The following is a 20,810-nucleotide window of genomic DNA, read 5'->3' on the forward strand; positions in this document are numbered from 1 at the left end:
TAAATCCTGGAAATACATAAACAATTTACAATCCCTGTGTTCAAATATTTCACAATCTAGTGGGAAAAACACTAAACAAATCATTTTAATATAGCTTGGTATTTGCTAAATTAGCAGTATGCACAAGCATATCTTCATGGTATACTTTCCTAGCATAGCATATGAATGCATTCACTTTTTACTAGCCATATCAAACTACTGGCTAAAATTGAGCTTGTGGTCAACTAAAACTTCCAGATTTTGTCCTAGGAACTACTGCTTATTCAAGTCTTCTCCTTCCTAAAACATGCAAGCAAATTTCTATGTGGGTTCTTTTTTCTGTATAACATTTCATCTGCTTTAAGCACAGCATTCCAGCTTTTTAGGATGGCTTTAAATCTAAGTGTCCTTGTCCACCCTAGCTCCCCCTGGCAAGGTTTGCATCTTCTGTAGATTCAATGAGCATGCCTTCCACATCTTCACTAGGTTCACTAAAGAGGACAGTCATGAACAGAACCCCATAGCACCATGAAAGACATCCTTTTATAGTTATTAATCTAGTTATTAATCACCCTTTTGAAATGCAAACAACTCTAAATTTTACCTCACTGTGCTATCAGTCACTCCATGTTTTTCAGTTTTGCTCACCAGAATATTTAACGGAGGAGCCATGTTAGGTAATAAGAAACTATGGTGTTTTGTTAAAATCAAGACATATTCTTTGTATAGTACTCCCTGGTCTAAAATGAAGCAAAATAAATCCTTTTTTATGGTTCACTCTGCCTCCTGACAATAACCACCTTCTTTTCTAATATTAAAATGCCTAATGATTATCCCACCTCTCCAACTCCCCATCCCACCCCCTTCCCACCTCCTAAATTGTGAGCTCTTCTAGGTCAGGACCATATAACTTTTTGTCCAGAGTGCCTAGCATAATTCCTGACATATAACAGATAATCAATAAATAGTTGTTGAATAAATGAATGAAACCATCTGTCCTATTTGGTTTTGGTTCAAGTTTTATCCACGATTTTTCTTTGCTAAATTGCAATAACTATTCCATGCCAAGTATGGGATCACACTTTGGAATTTATTAAGTTATGGGTTATTAATAATAATTTCAGGTATTAACTTAAGAATGATGGTGTAATGTTAATGGATAACAAAGAAAAAATAGAGTGCAATTTCTGTTTTACCTCTGCCCTTTGAGGGAAAATTATCTCCATGTTGAAAAGGATAGAATAAAATGGGTGAGGTAGATACAGAGATTGTAAGAAATCATCTGCCACTCCCGGTGAGTTCAAGTTCCCCAGTGGATTAACCCCAGGGAACTCAGAAATCTTACAGGAAAAATCAATGTATCCATACTAGTGAACTCTACTTTAAAGTAGAGAAGGAGTCTTAGCAGATATAAGAAGTAAAGGTAAATAGAATTCTAATTTTCTAAAGGGGAAAGAAAGTGGATTGGTATTTTATTTATTCAATTTACTTACTGGTATTTTATTTAATTTATTCTCTTTGTCCAGATTTGGTTATTACTATTCTAAAGGGTATTTAATATTATAAAATGAGTTGGGAAATTTTTTTCTACTGTTTTTTTTCCATTATTTTGAAGATTTTGTGTAAGACTGAAATGATCTCTTCCTTAGAGTTTGGTGGAACTCACCTATAAAATCATTTCAAAATGTTTTTATTCTAGGAAGACTGCTGATTACTAATGGAGTTTTTTTTTTTTTTAATTATAGGACTTTTTAGGTTTTCTATTTCTCCTTGAGGAGTATGTTCATTTTGTATATGTTTAAATTTTATGGGCAAAATGTAAACATATTATTCTATAACCAACTATGCAGTACTGTATTATGACCACTTTTCATTCCTAAGAGTTTCTTTTAACTTTTTTCATGACCAGTTTCACCGAGGTGTGTCTGTTAATTTTTGGCTATATTGATCTAAAGGATGGTATATTTATTTTCTGTTTTCTCCTTTCTGCTTTTATTATCTCATTACTTTTATTTTCTTTAGATTGGTTCTATTGTTCCTTTTCTAACTTAAATTTTACCATTAGCTCATTAAATTTCACTCTTTCTTCTTTTTTGACAAAAACATTTAAAGCTACAAAATTCTCTATACCCATTGTTTTAGCTATATCCCACACATTTTGAATCATATTATTTTTTATCACTATTTAGTTCTAAGTATTTTCTAAGTTTTTTGGAGGGAAAATTTAGTTTATACTTCAATTACGGTGTAGACATATGATATAATCTGTAGGCTACTGATCCCTTGATAGTTAAGGGTTGGTTTCTTCTGCCTAGAATGTGCTCAATATTTGTAAATTTTCTTGTGTGCTTAAGAAAAACCTGGTTGATCCTCATTATTTGTAGATTTCATATTTGTGAATTCATCTACTCGCTAAAATTTATGTGAAATGCCAAAATCAATACTCATGGTGCTTTTGCAGTCATTTGTGGATACTCACATAGCAGTGAAAACTTTGAATTGCCCAATGTGCACGTTCTCAAATGAGGTCAAACAAGGTGATAGCCAGCCTTTTTGTTTCAGCTCTCATATACTAAATAGGTATCCTTTTTAGAATCTATTTAGTGTCACATTTTTGCATTTTTGTGCTTTCTCATGGTGATTTTTCTATCTGAAATGGCCTCCAACCATAGTGCCCAAATGCTCTCTGGTGTCCCAGAGTGTAACTCAAGTATGAGCTACAGTGCTTTTGGCATTAAGCTCAGTGTTAATAAATCAACAGTTTATATTAAATAAGGTGTCTTTAAACAGAATACACATAAAATGAGCTTACGTATTGTTCAGTTGATAAAAATGTCATGATCAGAAGCTTACAGGAACTTATCCTTGTATTTCTCCCTGGAGCAATGATTCAGTATTCACTACGTGTTGTTGAGGGGAGGTGGGTAGGGGTGGACAAAATAGATAAAGGGGATTAATAGATACAAACTTCCAATTATAACATAAATAAATCATAGAGATGCAAATACAGCATAGGGAATATAATCAATAATACTGTAATAACATTTTATGGTGACAGATGATGACAACACTTATAGTGGTAATCACTGAATAACGTACAGAATTGTCAAATAAATATGTTGCATACCTGAAACTAATATAACACTGTATGTAAATTATATTTCAATAACTTTTTAAAAAAATGGTAAAAGAAAAAAGTGCTGCTGCAACGTTATAGACCATAACAACCACCAATAACAAGAATCGACCATTTATACTCACTAATTGTTGGGTAAAGATTTCTAAATATACCAATTAAAATTTTAAAATGGAATATGCAGACACATGTCAAAAACATGTCAAATCTGGACAACAGCAGGTTATTTCATAAGGTCTCATAACTAAGAATAAGGTTAAGGAGGCCCACTCGAAGAGGATTGATTAATGGATCAGCCTCTTACTTTGAGGGAGATTTCTAGTGGCTGGCTCTAGGGCTAAGGCCCTGCACCTTGAACATATTTACCATGGTATGAATAAGAACAGTTAGAGGATATGTTCTTAGCAACCTCTCTAATCTTACTAGTTTCCTATATTTTTTCATCTTCTTGACTTACCAATTTAAACTCTACCACCATTCACTTCTTCCTTGATATTCTTCTTCATTCAAGACTGTCTAAGAGTGAAATGCAGTTTCACTGTTCTCTTGCTATTTCTAGGGACTAGTATACAAATCCTCTTGTTTTAAGAGTTTTGAGTATTATTGCTATAAGGAAATACAAAATAAATCTGAGAAAGTTATCATGCTTTTCCAAAGAGCTAATAGTTACGGTTCCTAGTGTGTATTTAATTCATTTTGACTTAAAGAACATGCTTCTGAACATTGAGCGTAGGCCAGGCATGTGCAAAATGCCTCCAGGGACATGAAGAGAATAAAATGATGACACTGCTTTCAAGCAAGCTAATGCTTCTTCCTTCATTAGAGTTTATGATACCTGCTAGGAGGCCAGAAATCCTTGAGGCATTCCTCCCAAAGCCAACTTATAAGTGTTGGCTTTCTAAGTACCTCAAGCTTGTGTGATTCTCATTACAAAGGATCTCAGCACAGTGAGGGAGCACTCCCTGGGGCATTTCTTCAGGCGTATTTACCAATGTATAGAAGACCAAAATATATGCACCAACCACCACCACTACTGCCACCAACAATAACAATTTGTAGGCAACTTGACTCTAGAAGAGAAAGCAAATTCATAAACTGAAAAGAGTCAGGATCTAAAAAAAAGAGGTAGGATCCAATCTCCAAATCCAAATATAACAAAATAACATAGCCAGATGTCCACAGGGCAAGGGTAAAAATGGACAATTTTTGTTTATTTGATTATGCAACCTTTGTACCAGTTCATCTTGTTTATTTTTAGGAATAATTACTTGAAAGCTACACTGGGGGCTGAAGAAGGAAGGAATGGGTATAGAGTCTCAGTTACGCAAGTTGTAAAGAGTTCTGGAGATGAATTGTGGTGATGTTTGCACAGTGATGTAAATGCACTTAATACCATTAAACTATACATTTAAAATGGTTAAAATGGTAAACTTGATGGTGTATGTATTTTACCACAATAAAAAAATTTAAAAGGAAGAAAACTATACCAAATGTTGAAGACAAGGCGAATACATAATTTTGAAATTTCATTTCCATAGCATAGGATTCTGTCCTCCACTCTCTAATCCTCTCTGTGTACATCTCTAGATGATCCCACCTAGTCCCAAATGTTTTAAGATAAAGACTTTGACATTTTTAATTCTATTTCAGGGATTCTTAAACTTTGGTTCCTTGAACCTCTTTGGCAGTCTGTTAAAGCCATTCACAGGATAACATTTTTAAATGTATAAAATAAAATACAGAGTATTACAAAAAAAATAAATTGTATTGAAACTCAATTATCAAATATAAAAAATATTTATTATATTGCAATAAAAGGTACTTCTTTTTTAACTAATTAAGTAATGTGATATAGCAGAGGGCCTAATAACCACCATCTATAATATCAAAGCAATAGTGAGTATAAATATCCAAGATATTTGCAACTGTAATAAGATATGAAAATATCTCATTTTTACTGGTGAATATACCACAAGTATTGCTAATATTATTATGGTTTATTGCCTACAATCATAATTGAGGGAAATACTAAATTTTAATTTAAAAATATCCAATAAGACATAAGAATAAATCATGATGAAGTGGGATTTATTCTGGGAAAATAAGACTAGATGACTGTTGGTAGAAACAATAACTATAATTTACCACATTAAAGATAAAGGAGGAAATCATGTAATCATCTCAAAAGATGAAAAACACCAGAAGCATTTCATGAAATTCAATATCCACTCATGATTTAAAAATAAAACTTTCTTCAAACTAGAAATAGAAAGAAATCTTCTCAATATGATTAGGGGCATCTATGAAACAATCTACAGAAAACACCACAATATCAAACCCTTTCCTCCTACAATCAGGGTGAAATAAAGGATGTTTGCTCTCACCACTTCCAGTCAACATTGTTTTAGAGATCCTAGCCAGTGAAACAGGCAATAAAATAAAGGCATAAATGTTAAAAATGAAGGCATATAACTTAATTCACAGATGATTAAGTATATAGACAATCCAAAGGAATCTTAAAAATAGCCACCAGAACTGATGACTTGTGCAGCAATGTCACAGTATACAAGGTCAAAACACAAAAACCAATTACATTTCTATATGCTAGCAACAATCAATTTAAAAGTAATAAAAAAATTTACCATTTACAATAGCACAAAAAATGTGAAATGCTCAGAGATAAATTTAACAGAATATTATAAGACCTGAAGAATAAAAACTATAATATAAAAACTACATGTTCTAGAGGGAGGCTGGGAAGATGGCAGAGTAGGAAGACTTGAAAGTCACCTCGTCCCATACATACAACTAGATAACACATCAGCGTAAATAACCCAGAATACAACCTGAAGACTGGCAGAACAAACTCCACAACTAAAGGTAGAGAAGAGGCCACATGGAACAGGGTAGGAAGGGTGGAGACACAATGGGGAGCTAAAAGGGCCCCAGCTGTCTGCAGCCAGGAGAGAGCCAGGGGCACAGAGAGGAGAGATAAAAAGACCATTACACTGGGAGCCCGCACTGGGAAGACAAATCATCATAACATTTGGCTTTGGAAGCAAGAGGGGCCAAATTTAATCATTTCTTACAACCAGTAGATCCTAAAGCCTGGAATTTTAAAAATCAGAGGGCTGGGCTCTGGGAGGCATTAGGAAGGTGAGTCCCTGCCCTTAAAGAGACAGCATGATAAACAGCCCCTGGTGACCCAGGATAAAAGCAGCAGCTTGAAAAATGCCTGAGGCATATGGGAGATAGAGATTTGTACTCATCTCAGAGCATGTCCCCAGGGCAGGGATACCCGGGAGACCCCTGCAGGAACACAGGAGCTATCGGATGCTACTTCCCTCCCCCAGCCCTCAGCATAAGCACCTATGGGAATGAACCCGCCCAGTGCGGATACTTACTACCTAACTGGCTTATACCAAGCTCCATCCCCTCTTCGGCAGATCCACCCTTTCCAGTCACCCTTGCCTCAGTCCCAGAGCTGCAGGTCCCCTCCCCTAGAAGACCTGCATAAACCTGGCCAAAAACTGTGTCTCCCCACCCCTGCGTTTTGTGGGACCTTGGCCCAGGGGTGACAGGGTGGGAGCAGGCCCCATAGAAGCCTGAGGTGCACCATGTTAAAACTCATGCCCAGCCCACACAGTTCCAGTCCTGGCTACAGCAGCTCTCATTTCACAAGCAGCCCAGCAAACCCCTTGTTCAAACCACACACACCACCCCAGCCAGGGACCAAACACTGCCCACAACAGGCAAAGACAGCCTCTGCAGATGACTGGGCTGAAGGAAAAAGGGGCCAGGACACAACAGCAGGAGAAACACAACACACATAGAAGATACCCCCTAAAGTGCCAGGTCCTGGGGAACAGGGGACACAGCACTGCAGGGCACATAGCACCTCTTCTTCATAAGGCCATTACCGTCAAGAGCAAGAGACATAGCTGACCTTCCTACACACAGAAAGAGACACGGACAGTTAGACAAAATGAGGAAACAGAGGAATATATCTGAGATGAAAGAATAGGACAAAACCACAGCAAGAGACCTAAACAAAACAGATATAAGTAATACGACTGATAAAGAATTTAAAGTAATGATCATAAAGATACTCACTGGACTTGAGAAAAGAGTGGAGAACATCAGTGAGACCCTTAAAGAAAAAAGAACCAATCTGAGATGAAGAACACCATAAATGAAATTAAAAATACACTCAATAGAAATAGAGCTACCATATAATCCAGCAATTGCACTACTGGGTATTTACCACAAAGATACCAAATGTAGGGATCCGAAGGGGTACGTGCACCCTGATGTTTATAGCAGCAATGTCCACAATAGACACTGTGGAAAGAGCCAAGATGTCCATCGACAGATGAATGGATAAAGAAGATGTGGTATACACATACAATGGAATATTATGCAGCCATCAAAAGGAATGAAATCTTCCCATTTGCAATGACGTGGATGGAACTGGAGGGTATTATGCTGAGCAAAATAAGTCAATCAGAGAAAGACAAGTATCATATGACCTCAGTGATATGAGGAAGTCTTAATCTCAGGAAATAGACTGAGGGTTGCTGGAGTGGTGGGGGTGGGAGGGATGGGGCGGCTGGGTGATAGACATTGGGGAGGGTATGTGCTATGGTGAGTGCTGTGAATTGTGTAAGACTGTTGAATCACAGACCTGTATCTCTGAAACAAATAATACATTATATGTTTAAAAAAGAAGAAGAAAAAGAAGATAGCAGGAGGGGAAGACTGAAGGGTGGGAAATCAGAGGTGGAGATGAACCATGAGAGACGATGGACTCTGATAAACAAACTGAGGGTTCTAGAGGTGGGAGGATGGGTTAGCCTGGTGATAGGTATCAAAGAGGGCATGTTCTGCATGGAGTACTGGGTGTTATACGCAAACAATGAATCATGGAACACTACATCAAAAACTAATGATGTGATGTATGTTGATTAACATAACATAATAATAAAAAAAAACAGAAACATAAAAAAAATACACTCAATAGAAAAATAGCAGGTTAGAGGAAGCAGAGGAACAAATTAATGACCTGGAAGACAGAGTAATAGAAAGTAATCAAGCTGAACAAAAGAAGGAAAAAAGAATTAGCAAAATGAGAATAATTTAGGGAATTCAGTGACTCCATCAAGTGTAATAACATTCACATTACAGGGACCCCAGAAGAAGAGAGAGAAAGGGGGCAGAAAATTTATTTGAAGAAATAATAGCTGAAAGCTTCCCTAATCTGGGAAAGGAAACAGATATCTACATCCAGGGAGGACAGAGATCCTCCAACAGAATCAACCCAAGAAGGTCCACACCAAGACACAGAGCAATTAAAACAGCAAAAAGTAATGATAAAGAAAAAAATTTTAAAGTACAAAGAGAAAAGAAGACAGTTACATACAAGGGAAACCCCATAAGGCTATGAGTGGATTTTTCATTAGAAAGTTTGAGGGCCAGAAGGGAGTGGCAGGATATATTCAAAGTGCTGAAAGGAAAAATCCATAGCCAAGAATACTCTATCCTGCAAGGCTATCATTCAGAATAGAAGGAGAGAAAAAGAGTTTCTCAAACAAACAAAAACCAAAGGAGTTCATGATGACTAAACCAGCTCTAAGAAATGTTAGAGGGAATTCCTTGAGTGGAAGGGAAAGATGATAAGTAATCATAAAAAAAGTAGGAAACACAAAAGCAGTAAAAATGAGTATATGTGTAAAAACCAGTCAAGAGATTCACAAAATAAAAAGATGTAAAATATAATACCATGTACCTGAAAAGTGGGGAGGAGATGAGTAAATAAGGAGTTCAAACTTAAGCGACCATCAACTTCATGTACACTGCTATATACAGAAGATGTGATATACCAACCAAATAGTAACCACAAATCAAAAACCAATAATAAGCATGCAAAGAATAAAGAGAAAGGAATTCAAGTATATCACTAAAGAAAGACAGCAAACCATGAAATAGAGAAAGACAACAAAGGATCATAGAAAAACTACAAAAACAACCACAAAAAAGTAACAAGATGGCGATAAATACATACCTATCACTAATTACTTTGAATGTAAATGGACTAACTGCTCCAATCAAAAGACATAGGGTGACAAAGTAGATTAAAAACAAAACAAAACAAAAAACAAGATCCATCTATATGCTGCTTACAAGAGACTCATCTCAGACCAAAAGACACCAGGAGATTGAAAGTGAGGGGATGGAGAAACATTTGTCATGCAAATGCATGTCAAAAGAAAGCAGGGATACCAATACATATATTGGACAAGGTAGACTTTAAAACAAAGACAGTAATAAGAGACAAGGCCACTATATGATAACAAAGGGGAGAATCCAAAAGGAATATATACGAATTGTAAATATTTATGCACTCAACACAGGAGTACCAAATACATAAAACAGTTCATGACAAACATAAAGGAACTAATAGAAATAGTAGGAGGCTTTAACACCCCACTTAATCTAGACAATAAATCAATAAGGAAAGAGTAACCTTGAATGACACATTGGACCAGATGGATTTAATATATTCAGAACATTCCATCCTAAAACACTGGAATATGCATTCTTTTCAATTGTACATGGAACATTCTCCAGAATAGATCACATACTAGGCCACAAAACAAGTGTCAACATATTCAAAAAGACGGAAGTTATACCATGCATCTTTTCAGAGCATGATGCCATGAAACTAAAAATCAACCACCAGGAAAAGTCATGAAAAAGCATAAATACATGGAAGTTAAATAACATACTACTCAACAATGAATATGTCAACAAAGAATTCAAAAAAGAAGTTAAAAATTATATGGAAACAAATGAAAATGAAAACACAGCAGTCTAAAATCTTTGGGATGCAGCAAAAGTGATTCTAAGAAGGAAGTTTATAACAATAGAGTCCTAGCTCAAGAAGTAAGAAAAATCACAAATAAAAAACCTAACCTTACAACTAAAGGAGCTAGAAAAACAATAACAACAACAAACAATACAAACCCAGCAAAAGGAAGGAAATAATAAAGATTAGAGCAGAAATAAATGATACAGAAACTAAAAAAAGTAATAGAACAGATCAATGAAACCAGAAGCTGATTCTTTTTTTTTTTTTATTTTATTATGTTACGTTAATTACCATACATTACATCATTAGATTTTTAACATAGTGTTCCATGATTCATTGTTTGCATATAACACCCAGTGCTCCATTCAACACGTGCCCTCTTTAATACCCATCACCAGGCTAACCCATCCCCCCACACCCCTCCCCTCTAGAACCCTCAGTTTGTTTCTCAGAGTCCACAGTCTCTCATGGTTCATCTCCCCCTCCAATTTCCCCACCTTCATTTTTCCCGTCCTACTATCTTCTTCTTTTTTTTAACATATAATGTATTATTTGTTTCAGAGGTACAGGTCTGTGATTCAACAGTCTTACACAATTCACAGTGCTCACCATATCATATACCCTCCCCCATGTCCATGACCCAGCCACCCCATCCCTCCCACCCCCCACCACTCCAGCAACCCTCAGTCTGTTTCCTGAGATAAAGAATTCCTCATATCACTGAGGTCATACAATACATGTCTTTCTCTGACTTATTTCGCTCAGCATAACACCCTCCAGCTCCATCCACGTCATTGCAAATGGCAAGATTTCATTCCTTTTGATGGATGCATAATATTCCATTGTCTATATATACCACTTCTTCTTTATCCATTCATCTGTCGATGGACATCTTGGCTCTTTCCACAGTTTGGCTATTGTGGACATTGCTGCTATAAACATCGGGGTGCACGTAGCCTTTCGGGTCCCTACTTTTGTATCTTTGGGGTAAATACCCAGGAGTGCAATTGCTGGATCATATGGTAGCTCTATTTTCAACTTTTTGAGGAACCTCCATACTGTTTTCCAGAGTGGCTGCACCAGCTTGCATTCCCACCAACAGTGTAGGAGGGTTCCCCTTTCTCCGCATCCCCGCCAACATCTGTCATTTCCTGACTTGTTAATTTTAGCCATTCTGACTGGTGTGAGGTGGTATCTCATTGAGGTTTTGATTTGGATTTCCCTGATGCCGAGCGATATTGAACACTTTTTCATGTGTCTGTTGGCCGTTTGGATGTCTTCTTTGGAAAAATGTCTGTTCATGTCTTCTGCCCATTTCTTGATTGGATTCTTTGTTCTTTTGGTGTTGAGTTTGATGAGTTCTTTATAGATTTTGGATACTAGCCCTTTATCTGATATGTCATTTGCAAATATCTTCTCCCATTCTGTCAGTTGTCTTTTGGTTTTGTTGACTGTTTCCTTTGCTTTGCAAAAGCTTTTTATCTTGATGAAGTCCCAATAGTTCATTTTTGCCCTTGCTTCCCTTGCCTTTGGCGATGTTTCTAGGAAGAAGTTGCTGCGGCTGAGGTCGAAGAGGTTGCTGCCTGTGTTCTCCTTTAGGATTTTGATGGACTCCTGTCTCACATTGAGGTCTTTCAACCATTTGGAGTCTATTTTTGTGTGTGGTGTAAGGAAATGGTCCAGTTCCATTCTTCCGCATGTGGCTGTCCAATTTTCCCAACACCATTTGCTGAAGAGACTGTCTATTTTCCATTGGACATTCTTTCCTACTTTGTCGAAGATTAGTTGACCAAAGAGTTGAGGGTCCGTTTCTGGGCTCTCTATTCTGTTCCACTGATCTGTGTGTCTGTCTCTGTGCCAGTACCATCCTGTCTTGATGATTATAGCTTTGTAATAGAGCTTGAAGTCCGGAATTGTGATGCCACCAGCTTTGCTTTTCTTTTTCAACATTCCTCTGGCTATTCGGGGTCTTTTCTGGTTCCATACAAATTTTAGGATTCTTTGTTTTGTGTGTATTATTTGACTTGTAATATTATTTTCTTTGAAAAAGTGGATGGTATTTTGATAGGGATTGCATTAAATGTGTAGATTGCTCTAGGTAGCATTGACATCTTCACAATATTTGTTCTTCCAATCCATGAGCATGGAACATTTTTCCATTTCTTTGTGTCTTCCTCAGTTTCTTTCATGAGTATTTTATAGTTTTCTGAGTACAGATTTTTTGCCTCTTTGGTTAGATTTATTCCTAGGTATCTTATGTTTTTGGGTGCAATTGTAAGTGGGATCGGCTCCTTAATTTCTCTTTCTTCTGTCTTGTTGTTGGTACATAGGAATGCCACTGATTTCTGTGCACTGATTTTATATCCTGCCACTTTACTGAATTCCTGTATGAGTTCTAGCAGTTTTGGGGTGGAGTCTTTTGGGTTTTCCACATAAAGTATATCATCTGCAAAGAGTGAAAGTTTAACTTCTTTGCCGACTCGGATGTCTTTTATTTCTTTTTGTTGTCTAATTGCTGTGGCTTGGACTTCTGGCACTATGTTGAATAGCAGTGGTGATAGTGGACATCCCTGCCACGTTCCTGACCTTAGGGGGAAAGCTCTCAGTTTTTCCCCATTGAGAATGATATTTGCTATGGGTTTTTCATAGATGGCTTTTATGATATTGAGGTATGGACCCTCTATCCCTATACTCTGAAGAGTTTTGAACAAGAAAGGATGCTGTACTTTGTCTAATGCTTTTTCTGCATCTATTGAGAGGATCATATGGTTCTTGCTCTTTCTTTTATTAATGTATTGTATCACATTGACTGATTTGCGGATGTTGAACCAACCTTGCAGCCCAGGAATAAATCCCACTTGGTCATGGTGAATAATCCATTTAATGTACTGTTGGATCCTATTGGCTAGTATTTTGGTGAGAATTTTTGCATCCATGTTCATCAAGGATATTGGTCTGTAATTCTCCTTTTTGATGGGGTCTTTGTCTGGTTTGGGGATCAAGGTAATGGTGGCCTCATAAAACAAGTTTGGAAGTTTTCCTTCCATTTCTATTTTTTGGAACAGTTTCAGAAGAATAGGTATTAATTCTTCTTTAAATGTTTGGTAGAATTCCCCTGGGAAGCCATCTGGCCCTGGGCTTTTGTTTGTTGGGAGATTTTTGATGACTGCTTCAATTTCCTTAGTGATGATAGGTCTCTTCAGGTTTTCTATTTCTTCTTGGTTCGGTTTTGGTAGTTGATACATCTCTAGGAAAGCATCCATTTCTTCCAGATTATCTAATTTGCTGGCATATAGTTGCTCATAATATTTTCTTATAATTGTTTGTATTTCTTTAGTGTTGCTTGTGATCTCTCCTCTTTCATTCATGATTTTATTTATTTGGGTCCTTTCTCTTTTCTTTTTGAAAGTCTGGCCAGGGGTTTATCAATCTTGTGAATTCTTTCAAAGAACCAGCTCCTAGTTTCGTTGATCTGTTCTACTGTTCTTTTGGTTTCTATTTCATTGATTTCTGCTCTGATCTTTATTATTTCTCTTCTCCTGCTGGGTTTAGGCTTTATTTGCTGTTCTTTCTCCAGCTCCTTTAGGTGTAGGGTTAGGTTGTGTACTTGAGACCTTTCTTGTTTCTTGACAAAGGCTTGTATTGCTATATACTTTCCTCTTAGGACTGCCTTTGCTGCATCCCAAAGATTTTGAACAGTTGTGTTTTAGTTTTCATTTGTTTCCATGAATTTTTTTAATTCTTCTTTAATTTCCTGGTTGACCCATTCATTCTTTAGAAGGATGCTCTTTAGCCTCCATGTATTTGAGTTCTTTCCAACTTTCCTCTTGTGACTGAGTTCTAGTTTCAAAGCACTGTGGTCTGAAAATACGCAGGGAATGATCCCAACCTTTTGGTACCAGTTGAGACCTGATTTGTGACCTAGGATGTGATCTACTCTGGAGAATGTTCCATGGGCACTAGAGACCAATGTGTATTCTGTTGCTTTGGGATGGAATGTTCTGAATATATCTGTGAAGTCCATTTGGTCCAATGTGTCATTTAAAGTCTTCATTTCCTTGTTGATCTTTTGCTTAGATGATCTGTCCATTTCAGTGACCGGGGGGTATTAAAGTCCCCTACTATTATTGTATTGTTTTCGATGTGTTTCTTTGCTTTTGATATTAATTGGCTTATATAATTGGCTGCTCCCATGATAGGGGCATAGATATTTACAATTGTTAGATCTTCTTGTTGGATAGACCCTTTAAGTAGGATATAGTGTCCTTCCTCATCTCTTATTATAGTCTTTGGTTTAAAATCTAATTTGTCTGATATAAGGATTGCCACCCCAGCTTTTTTTTGGTGTCCATTAGCATGGTAAATGGTTTTCCACCCCCTCACTTTCAATCTGGAGGTGTCTCTGGGTCTAAAATGAGTCTCTTGCAGACAGCATATCGATGGGTCTTGTTTTTTTATCCAATCTGATAGACTGTGTCTTTTGATTGGGGCATTTAGCCCATTTACATTCAAGGTAACTATTGAAAGATATGAATTTAGTGCCATTGTATTGCCTATAAGGTGACTGTTACTGTATATTGTCTGTGTTCCTTTCTGGTCTATGTTACTTTTAGGCTCTCTCTGCTTAGAGGACCCCTTTCAATATTTCTTGTAGGGTTTGGTTTCGTGTTTGCAAATTCCTTTAGTTTTTCTTTGTCCGGAAGCTTTTTTTCTCTCCTTCTATTTTCAATGACAGCCTAGCTGGATATAGTATTCTTGGCTGCATATTTTTCTCATTTAGTGCTCTGAATATATCCTGCCAGTCCCTTCTGGCCTGCCAGGTCTCTGTGGATAGGTCTGTTGCCAATCTAATGTTTCTACCATTTTAGGTTACATATCTCTTCTCCCAAGCTGCTTTCAGGATTTTCTCTTTGTCTCTGAGATTCGTAAGTTTTACTATTAGATGTCTGGGTGTTGACCTATTTTTATTGATTTTGAGAGGGGTTCTCTGTGCCTCCTGGATTTTGATGCCTGTTTCCTTCCCCAAATTAGGGAAGTTCTCTGCTATGATTTGCTCCAATATACCTTCTGCCCCTCTCTCTCTTTCTTCTTCTTCTGGGATCCCAATTATTCTAATGTTTCATCTTATGGTATTGCTTATCTCTCGAATTCTGCCCTCATGATCCAGTAGTTGTTTATCTCTCTTTTTCTCAGCTTCTTTATTTTCCATCATTTGGTCTTCTATGTCACTCATTCTCTCTTCTGCCTCATTTATCCTAGCACTTAGAGCCTCCATTTTTTATTGCACCTCATTAATAGCCTCTTTGATTTCGACTTGGTTAGATTTTAGTTCTTTTATTTCTCCAGAAGGGGTTTCTCTAGTATCTTCCATGCTTTATTCAAGCTCAGCTAGTATCTTTATAATCGTCATTCTGAACCCAGTTCCGACAACTTGCTAATGTCCAAACTGATTAGGTCTCTGGCAGTAGGTACTGCCTCTTGTTCTTTTTTTTGAGGTGATTTTTTCCATCTTGTCATTTTGTCCAGAGGAGAATAGATGAATGAGAGAACAAAATGTTAACAGGGTTAACAATGACCCCAGAAAAATATACACTAAACAAATCAGAAGAGACCTGAAACTGGGGGAAAAGAAAGGGAAAGAAAGAGAAAAGAAAAAGAAAAAGATAAAAAAAAGAATATGATCAAATATGATCAGGCTGGTGAATAGATCAGTGCCACACACTAGATTTTGGGCATATTTTGGTCTGTTAGAAGAAAACGTCTCCCAAAATTTTAAAGAAAGAAAAACTTATGTACGTACTAAAATAAGGGTAAATACGATGAAGGGATGGAATATGACTGTAAAGATGAAAATTATAAAAGATTTTATAAAAGGAATTGGTAAGATAAAAGCTGGTTGAAAAAAAAAGAAGAGAAATTAAAAAAAAAAAAAGGAGAGAATGTGATCAGGCAGGAGACTAGAACAAAGCCATACACTAGAGATTTAGGGTATATTTTGGTCTGTTAGAAGAAACTGTATCCCAAAATTTTAAAGAGAGAACAACTTATATATATAAGTTGGTATATATATATATATATATAAGTTTGGCATATATATATATATATATATATATATATATATATATATATACCAAAAATAAGGTTCACTACATGAAGGGATAGAATATGACTCTATAAATGAAAAATAAAAAAGATTTTTATAAAAGGGATTGATAAGATGTTGTTTGAAAAAGGTAAAAAGAAAAATTCAAAAAAAAAAATTAAAACAATTAACTTTGAAAGACTAAAGAGTCATGGGGAAAAGCCATGAATTCTATGTGCTATATTCCGCTAGTGCTGGAGTTCTCCCGTTCTCATTGATCGGTAAACTTGGTCTTGGCTGGCTGTTCTTGCTGATATTCTGGGGGAGGGTCCTGTTGCCATGGGTCCCAAATGTCTTTGCCGGAGGCCAAATTGCCCTGCCTTGCTGGGTCCAGGCTAAGTAATCTGCTTGGGTTTGCTCTCGGGAGCTTTTGTTCCCTGCAAGCTTTCGGTACAGCTTTAGAGGACGAGAGTGAAATTGGCGGCCTCCCGATCTCCACCCCAGAGGAGCTGAGAACTCGGGGCCCCACTCCTCAGTGCACCCCCAGAGAAAAGCAGTCAATCACTCCCATCTTCTGGTCTCCAGCCGCACTCCGTGCTCACCCGGCCTGTGACCGAGCGTTTCTATCTCTGGCACTCGACCCCGTGTGCAGTCTCCAAACCCAGCAGATCCCTGCAGTACGCTCCTGTGCTGCTCCTCCCAGGGGAGGAAGGGGAGTTTCCCTGGATCTGCCGCTTGTTGGGTCCCTGCTGGAAGAGCAGTGGCCCGACTGTGCCGCTGATCACGGTTTATGGCAACTCCGAGCTGAGAGCCCGCTCCTCGGCTCCGTCTCTACAGCCAGCTTCCCCGTTCTGATACCTGGGAGCTCTGCCACACTCAGGCTCCCCTGGTCTTTCTGTGACCCCGAGGGTCCTGAAACCACACTGTCCCAGTGAGGGTTCCACCCCCCACTTAGCCACTGGAGTGACGTCCCTCAGCGGAGCTACTTCTAAAAGTTCCGATTTTGTGCTCCGTGGCTCTATCACTTGCCAGAAGCGGCCGACAGAGGCCCCCTCCCCCGCCATCTATCCTCCTGAATATCGCCTCAGATTCACTTCTCCGCACGTCCTACCTTCCAGAAAGTGGTCGCTTTTCTGTTCAGAGAGTTGCTGCTATTCTTTTCTTAGATCTCCTGTTGAGTTCGTACATGTTCAGAATGGTTTGATCCCTATCTAGCTGAATTCCTGGGACCAGACGAAATTTAGGTCTCCTACTCCTTGGCCATCTTCAAGAGTCCAGGAGCTGGCTCTTTGAAAAGGTTAACAAAAATAATAAACCACTAGCCAGACTCATTAAAAAAAAGGTGGGGGGAGAGTGACAGAGACAGAGAGACAGAGGACTCAAAATTACTAGGAAAAATAGGGGCGCCTGGGTGGCTCAGTCATTAAGCGTCTGCCTTCGGCTCAGGTCATGATCCCAGGGTCCTGGGATCGAGCCCCACATCAGGCTCCCTGCTCGGCGGGAAGCCTGCTTATCTCTCTCCCACTCCCCCTGCTTGTGTTCCCTCTCTAACTGTGTCTCTCTCTGTTAAATAAATAAAATCTAAAAAAAAAAAAATTACTAGGAAAAATAATAGCCAACTCCACAGAAACACAAAGAATTGTAAGAGAATATTATGAAAACCTATAAGTTAACAAACTGGACTACCCAGAAGAAATGGATAAATTCTTAGGTACATATAACCTACCAAAACTGAAGCAGGAAGAAGTAGAAAACTTGAATAGACTTGATAACCAGAAAAGAAATTAAATTAGATCAAAAAACCCCCAACAAACAAAAGTCCAGGACCAGATGGATTCATAGGTGAATTCTTCCAAACATTTAAAGAAGAGTTAATTCCTATTTTTCTCAAACTGTTCCAAAAAATAGCAAAGGGGGAAAAATTTCCAAATTCATTCTATGAAGCCAGCATTACCCTGATACCAAAACCAGATAAAGACACTACTAAAAAAGAGAACTATAGGCCAATATCCCTGATGAGCATATATGGAAAAATCCTCAACAAAGTACTAGCAAACTGAATCCAACAATACATTAAAAAAATCATCTACCACAATCAAATGGGATTTGTTTCTGAGTTGCAAGAGTGGTTCAATATTCACAAATCAATTGATGTGATACATCACATTAGTTAAGAGAAAAGATAAGAACAATATCATCAGTTCAATAAAGGCTAAAAAAGCATTTGACAAAGCACAACATCTATTCATGATAAAAATCCTCAACAAAGTAGGTTTAAAAGGAATATGCCTCAACATAATAAAGGCCATATATGAAAAATCCATAGCTAACATCATCCTTAATGAGGAAAAACTGAGAGCTTTTCCCCTAAGGTCAGGAACAAAACAAGGACTCACTACTTTTATTCAACATAGTACTGGAAGTCGTAGCCATAGCAATCACACAACAAAAATAAATAAAAGGCATCCAAAAGAAGTCAAAATTTCACTATTTGCAGATGACATGATACTCTATATAGAAAACCTGAAAGACTCCACCAAAAACTGTAGATCCAATAAATGAATTCACTAAAGATGCAGGATACAAAATCAATGTACAGAAATCTGTTCCATTTGTATATACACCAATAATGAAGCAGCAGAAAGAAATTAAGAAAACATTTACAATTGCATCAATAACAGTAAGATACCTAGGAATAAACCTAACCAAGGAGGTGAAAACCTGTACTCTGAAAACTATAATACACTGATGAAAGAAACTGAAGACAACACAAAGAAATGGAAAAACATTCCATGCTCATGGATTGAAAAAAGAAATATTTTTAAAATGTATATACTACCCAAAGCAATCTATACATTTAATGCAATCCCTATCAAAATGCCAGCAATACTTTTCAAAGAACTAGAACAAACAAACTTAAAATTCGTACGGGATCATAAAGATCCTGAGTAGCCAAAGCAATCTTGAAAAAGAACAAAACTGGAAGTATCACTATCTCAAATTTCAAGTTATATTACAAAGCTGTAGTAATTAAAACAGTATGGTACTGGCACAAAAACAGACACATAGGTCAATGGAACAGAATAGAAAGCCAAGAAATAACACCACAATTATATGGTCAATTAATCTTCAACAAGGGAGGAAAGAATATGCAATGGGAAAACATAGTCTCTTCAACAAATGGTGTTGAAAAAACTGGACAGCAACATGCAGAAAAATGAAACTGGACCAATTTCTTTCACCATACACAAAAATAAATTCAAAATGGATTAAGGACCCAAATGTGAGACATGAAACCATAAAAATACTAGAAGAGAGTACAGGCAATAATTTCTCTGACATCAGCTGTAGCAACATTTTTTTAGATATGTCTCCTGAGGCAAGGGAAACAAAAGCAAAAATAAACTATTGGGACTACATCAAAATGAAAAGCTTTTGCATAAAAAAGGAAACAATTTAAAAAAAGACAACCTACAGAATGGGAGAAAACTATTTGCAAATGACATATCTGATAAAGGTAACCCCAAAATGCATAAAGAAATTATACAATTCAACACCAAAAAACCAAATGATCCAATTAAAAATGGGTACAAGACAAGAAAAGATATTTCTCCAAAGACATCCGGATGGCCAACAGACACATGAAAAGTGCTCAAAATCACTCATCATCAGGAAATGCAAATCAAAACCACAATGAGATATCACCTCACACCTGTCGCTGTGGAGTCTGCTTCAGATTCCCCCTCCTGCTCATGCTCTCTGTCTCTGTCTCTCTGAAATACATAAATAAGTCTTTAAAAAATGTTAAATCACTATATTGTACACCTGAAACTAATATAACACTGTATGTTAGCTATACTTACATTGAAAAAAAAAACCTAACATGTTCTAGGAAAAATTAAGTCAGAACTAAATAAAGGTAAAGATACAACATGTTCATGGATTAAAAGAATCGAGATTATTAAAAGATCAATTCTAGTCTCCTTAATTGATCTACAGGTCCAGTGCAATCTGAATTAAAATGAAAGCATGGTTTATTTGTTTGTTAGAAAATTAAAAGCTAATTCTTAAATTTTGTGGAAATTCAAAAGACTTTTGAATAGTCAAAACAATCTCGAAAATGGGGCACCTGGGTGGCTCAGTTGCTTAGGCCTCCAAATCTTGGTTTCAGCTTGGGTCATGATCTCATGGGTCATGGGACTGAGCCCTGTGTTGGGCTTCCCGCTCAGTGGGGAGTCTGCTTGAAAGTTCTCTCCTGCTGCCCCTCCCCCCACTTACATTCTCTCTCTCTCAAATAAATAAATAAATCTTTAAAAGAAAACCCATCTTGAAAATAATCAACACTGAAAGACTTATAGTCTTACACTCCATAAGACTTAAAGTCTTATAGAAGACTTTAAAACTTACTGTAAAGACACAGTAGTCAAGATAGTGTTCTATTGGCATAAAGATAGAAAAACAGATCAATGTAACAAATTAAAGAATCCAGAAATAGGGCCACATATATATAATAATTGATTTTTAGCAAAAATATTAATACAGTTTAAAATGGGGAAATCTTTCACACAATTGAATAACCATATATTTAAAAAAACACCTCAATTCCTCCATCTTACACCATATACAGAATTAATTTGAGGGGTGTCTAGGTGTCTCAGTCAGGTAAGCGTCTGACTCGGTTTCAGCTCAGGTTGTGATCTCATGGATCGTGAGATTAAGCCCTGTGATGGGTTCCACACTCAGTG

General features: G+C 37.2%; 1 protein-coding gene across 11 annotated transcripts in view; it reads right to left on the reverse strand.

Moving 5' to 3' along the window:
* POU2AF2 (POU class 2 homeobox associating factor 2) overlaps positions 1–20,810 on the reverse strand; it is a 484,065-nt gene that overhangs the window by 440,907 nt on the left and 22,348 nt on the right. The gene's annotated exons all lie outside the window — the stretch shown is intronic.

Source organism: Halichoerus grypus, chromosome 11 (genome assembly GCF_964656455.1).
Source record: "Halichoerus grypus chromosome 11, mHalGry1.hap1.1, whole genome shotgun sequence".
Lineage (NCBI taxonomy): Eukaryota > Metazoa > Chordata > Mammalia > Carnivora > Phocidae > Halichoerus > Halichoerus grypus.